The sequence below is a fragment of the Phalaenopsis equestris genome, unplaced genomic scaffold (assembly GCF_001263595.1).
Source record: "Phalaenopsis equestris unplaced genomic scaffold, ASM126359v1 Scaffold198870, whole genome shotgun sequence".
Taxonomy (NCBI): Eukaryota; Viridiplantae; Streptophyta; class Magnoliopsida; order Asparagales; family Orchidaceae; genus Phalaenopsis; species Phalaenopsis equestris.
This window is the reverse complement of record NW_018218770.1, coordinates 35,924-41,873: the sequence shown is the minus strand read 5'-3', so window position 1 is coordinate 41,873 and position 5,950 is coordinate 35,924.

Here is a 5,950-nt window from a genome sequence, read left to right as displayed (position 1 = left end):
GTTGTCAATGGTTTATATATATATATATATGATGGAGTTCATGGTGGCGACTGCTCTAGGGTTTCTCCAATGGAGATTCTTCATTTTAGGCTGGTAGTCAAGGCAGTGGGGGATAGATTTTTGCTTGTAGTGAGGCTTCTTCCCTATTTTACTTCTTCTTTGGTTTCATTTTTGAGTTATGAAAACTTTCAGGGTTATTTCAGGTTTGAATTTTTTTATTATTATTCCACTGATTTACTGTTATTGGGTCCTGGGCTGCATTTCTGGTCTATTTGCATTGTTCACCTCATCCTCCCCATGGCAGCAGAACTGGTTGCAACTGACCCTAACTTTGTTGGCAAACAAACCTACGCAATAGTCACTAGACTTGATCCAAGTGGGTCTTCACTTGGTGACTTGCTGGTTTTCCTACAAGCTTATTATGATGTTATTGAAGGCAAGATCGAGTGTGACCTTATTTTGAAAGGCAGTAAGAAAGCATGAAAACATGCCATAATCTTTTCTGAATAAGAAGTCATTGATTTGGCTAAGAACTACAAATTAGCTTTAATTGGGAAGTTTCTAATGGATCACCCTAATATGGATTCAATTAGGAAAACCTTTGTTGATTTGAAGCTGGTTAGAAACTAGAAAATTAGGCTATTTGATGGCAGGCATGTCATGGTACAGCTCATCAAGGAAGAAGATTATGCTAAAGTCTTTGCTAAGAAATTAACTCAAATTGAAGATATGAATCTCCTTAAATGGACTCCAGCATTTGATCCTAAGAAGGAATTAGCCATTATACCAATTTGGTTTGAACTCCCAAATCTGAAATTACACTTTTTCAATCATAGTGTTATGTTCTCTATAGGGGCTTTACTTTGCTGACCAATGAAGCTTGATATCTCCGCATTCAACATCTCAAAACCATTTGTGGCTAGGATTTTGATAGAAAGGGACATCGTCTTACCACTTATTCATGAGGTGTGGCTAGGCACTGCACATGTTGGTTACTGGCAACCAATTATAATGGAACAACTTCCACATTATTATAATCATTGCAGCATGTTTGGTCATACTAATGATCACTGCTATGGACTACACCCAAATCTAAAACCTTTAAGAGGAGGCAAAAATCAAGCCATCCTTGTGGAACCAGTTGTGGAACTTGAGGAAGGCTAAGAGGAGGCAAAAATCAAGCCATCCTTGTGGAACTTGAGGAAGGAACGGTTGTTGAATAATCTGTGGAGGAGCCTGTAGAGAATGGGGAGCTTGCAGAGAATGTGGAGCCTATTAAAGTAGGTCCTAATCCTATCCCCCAGAATAGATATTGATCCTCCACCAGAACAAGTGGTAGAAGACATCCTACAAAATATTGATACACTGCAAGATTTTACTGATGTTCTATCCCCTAACCTATTTTAAGAAATGCAATAGACATTTTAAGTTGAATGGAAGATTCAGAAAAGAAGAAAGAAGAAGAAAATACCAGGGGAAGGAAGACACCTACATATTGGAGGCTGGAAGTTCAGATTTACTAGAATGGAGTCTCTCTCTAGGCTTACTAGGGGGAGAGCTAAGTTTTACCATCATGATTATATCCTATGCTGAAATATAAGATAGATTTCCCACCACCTTTCTCTAAAAAAGGCTACAACATTTAAATAGAAAATACAAGTTATGGTGTTTGGCCATTTTGGAACCTTTAGCCCATCATAACCCCAAAAAATTCTTAAAATTCTTCCCGGGATTTTGTTTATTCTAGAATTTAAATAACAAATTCTGGATTTTTTGTAGATTAGAGCTAGGATGTGTCATTCTGTAGAATCACCCCAAATTCCTTCATTTTTCTTTTTCTTTGGCTGGTCAGGATGGAGCTGCAACCATTGTCTACGTTGGGTGCACAAAAACTGCTAAATTGGAACTGTGGGAAGAACTCTATCTCATTAGTCAGCATTTTAATAAAAGATGGATGGTAAGGGAATTTTAATTTCCTTGCCTCTCTTGCTAAAAAGAGGGGAGGCAGATCCCCAACTCTTCCACTATGAATAAATTTAATGATAATAGACAGGCCCCTGAATTCTTTGATATGGTTTACACTGAACCTGATTTCTCTTGGAGAAAGGGCAAGCTCTGGGAGAGACTTTACAAATTCCTTTTCAATGACCACTGGCTTTAGAACTTCCTCCACACCACTGTCACTTTCCTTAGCCTGGCTGGATCAGATCACAGGACTCTTCTTATTATTATCTCTGTTGCTCATCACCAAGGAAAAAATCTTTTCAGATATTTGAATATGTGATCTACTCACAAGGATTTTCTTACAACTGTTAAAGCTCATTGGAGGGACATTGATCATCCAAGCCCCTTAATCAAACTATGGTGCCTGCAAAAAAAGATGGGAAGGCCTCACTTAATGGAATAGAAACACTTTTGGTAATGTTTTGGCTGGGGTAGAACAAGCTGAATGGGAACTGGTGGGCTTAGAAATTATTGTTGTCAATGGTTTGGGAGATGAAGTTTCACTTATAGAAAAAAATGAAAAACTTCTTACAATTGTGGCATGGCAGGAAGATTTTCTGAAACAAAAAGCTTCCACAGACATATTTATGTATGGGGACAAGAACACAAAGTACTATCACGCTTGCATCGAATATAAAATGAAATGTAATATCATTCACTCCATAAAGGCTGATCATGGAAAAGATCAAGGACTCAACTTAAATCGCTGAAGTGCTGTGGAATATTGTAAAAAGTTAATGCAAAGCCCAAACCAACAACGAGTGCAGTTGGACCCAGAATTATTTCTCTCTGATCATGAATATAGTTCCAATATCAATCTTGTTGAAGTTCCAACTGAGGAGGAAATTTGGCTTGCCCTCTCCACCATAGATAGTGCTAGATCAGCAGGTCCAAATTACTTCACATCTAATTTCTACTAGAAAGCTTGGGACACAATTAAAGGGGATGTAGTGCTGACAATACAAAGCTTTTTCCAGGGTCATGATTTACCAAAGTATTTTTGTGCTGCCACAATTGTTTTTGTTCCTAAATCTTCAACTAGAGAACAGTGGCAACACATTAGAACAATTAGTCTCACTAATGTGGTAATTAAAGTTATCTGCAAAATTCTAGTGAGGAGGCTACAAGCCCACTTGCATCATCTAATCAGTCCAAAATAGGCAGCCTTTGTGAAGGGGAGGTACATAGGGGATAATGTGCTTCTAACTCAAGAACTACTAAATGATTTAGAAAATCCTTGCAGAGGGGGAAATCTAATATAGAAACTTGATTTGAAGAAGTCTTATGACATGTTACACTGGGATTTTGTGATGGATACCTTGGAGGTCAGGGTTTCTTCAAGTGCTTCATGTCTGATCATTAAAAGATGGTTGGAAGGAAATGTGAATTCAGTTTTTATTAATGGGAGAGGTCATGTCTTCTTTAAAGCCTCCAGGGGTCTCAAACAACGAGACCCATTACCCCCAACTATCTTTATACTTGACTTGGACTATCTATCTAGATTTTTTTATAGACCCACTCAAAGAAAGAGCTATAACAAATATCATCATAAGTCTACCCTGGATATCAGCCTCTTAATTTATGCATATGACATTATCATCTTCTCTAAAGCCAACAAAGCTGTTGCTAAGTTGGTACATAAAACAATGTATTATTAATAAAGAATAGTGTCAAGTTCTTTTCTGTAAAAGAATTTATCCCTCCATCAAACAATGTATTATTAATCTCACTGGCTTCACCCCCATGTCCACTCCTTTTAAATAATTGGGAGTTCATCTTCTTAAAGACAAAACCAAGCTTACCCATTTTGATGTGGTAGTTGACAAAACCAACTCCCAATTACAATGCTTGACCAACTCTTTTATTTCAAATAGAGGCAGGACCACACTGTTGAAGGCATCCTCACTACCTTTTGATCCCACAATCTATTAAAAGCAGTAATGAAGAATAGCACCTAACTTGTCTTGGAAAGATGTTTCAACAGATTTCTCTGGGTTGGGCAGAGAAAACAGCTACATTGGGCCAGCTGGCAATAAGCAGCTAAATCAATTTTTTCTGGAGGCCTGGGGCTTAAGGGGCTTCAACATCTTCAACATATTAGTCAATGTAAACTATGACTTAAATTCAAACAGCAGACTACTAATTGGTCATAGTTTATGTTGGCTAAACACTGCAGATCTTCCCTCCTCCTTTCTCTTCTCTATCTCTTACTCACTCTCTCTCTCACTCTCCCTCAATCCCTCCCTCTCTCATTTTCTCCCTCTGTCTTTCTTGGTTCTTACGCTCCATCTCTTTATTACTTTACCTCTCTCTAGCTTTCTCTCACTCTCTCTCTCCCTCTCTCTCTTTCTTGCTTCTCTTGCTCTCTCTATCTCTAGCTATTTTTGTCTCACAATCTCTATCTTTCTTTCTCTCTCTCCCTCCCTCTTTCTCACTATCTCTCTTACTTTATCTCTCTATACCCCTCCCTCACTATTACTCTTCCTCTTGCTCTTTTAATCATTTATTCTCTCTCTAACTTTCTCTCTCTCATGCTCTCTCTCACTCTCTATCTCTTATTTGTTCCTTTTATCTATCCCTCCCTCCCCCTCTTTCTCTCACTCTCTCCTTCTTTCACTCTCTTTACCTCACTATCTCTCATTCTTTCTCTTTCTCTATTTTCTCTGTAGCTCTATATCTCTCTCTATCTCCCTTTCCCTCTCTAAGTCTCCATCCCTCATATCTCTCTCATTCACTCTCTCTTTTTCTACTCTCTCTATCACTCTTTCACAAGAAAGAGATAGACAGATAAAGAGTGAGTGAAAGAGAGATAGTGGCATCAACCAATCTCTCTCTTTCTCTCATTCCTCCCTCTCTTACTCCCACTCCCTTTTGTTATTCCCTCTCTTCCGCTCTCACTTTCTCACTCTCTCTTACTCTTCATATCTCTCTCTCTTGCTTCCCATCTTTCTCTCACTCTGTCTCTTGCTTTCTCTCTCACACCACTCTCGCTCTCTTTATCTTTCTCTAACACTCTCATTTTCTCCTCTCTCTCTCTTATTTTTCTCTTGCTCTCTCTAGCAAGAGATAGAGAGATCAAGAAAGAAAAAAAAGGGAGGGAGAGAAAGAAGAAGAGAGCATCTCTATATTGAGAGAGAATAGGAGAGAGATAGGTTGATAGGTGGATGGAGAAAGGGAGATCAATCGAGAGATTTGGAGAGTGGGTGGGAGAGGACGAAAGAGAGAATAATAGAGATAGAGGAGAGGAAGAGAGAGACATAGATGAGAAGGAAGGAGGGAGGAAAGGAGGGAATGATCCAATTTTTTTATTGCGATAGATTGTGTAAAATTTAAATAAGTATAATCAATTAATATTTAGATTCTACGCAAGTGTACGTCTTGTTATCAAGTAATAATGGAAGTAATAATGGACTTTCTATTTAAACCCCAAATATCGATCCCACGGAGAAAGTTTAAATTGGAAATAATAAATTTGCTAAGAAATTCACAGAAAGTCAATTGAAATCACTGTCACATCACTGAAATCACTGTCACTAATTTCAATTGTTGAGAGGTAATCAAAATTAAATTTCTAAACTATTATCAAATAAAAAATGCAAAGTTTAAAATAGTAAGTACTAGTCTATTAACATGTTTATGTAACAAAGATTTTTATGTGAAAAACCATCCTTCCCACTACAATGAAGCAATGGTAAAATGAGATGAGATAAATTTTCATAATATGTATTGTACCAAATAGGAGCAATTTTAATGCTCTACCCTGATACAGTACATAGAAAATCATTGGCTAATCTTAGTCTTTAATCCCTAAAGAGGGAATCGGCTCCCACTCCAGAGCTCCCACTTACCTTCACCTGAAGGCTCGCTCTCGCTTCAGTTTTTAAACAATAAGACCAAATTGAAGATTTTAGTCTGTCACCCTAAAGGCTCTCTAATTCTACACTCA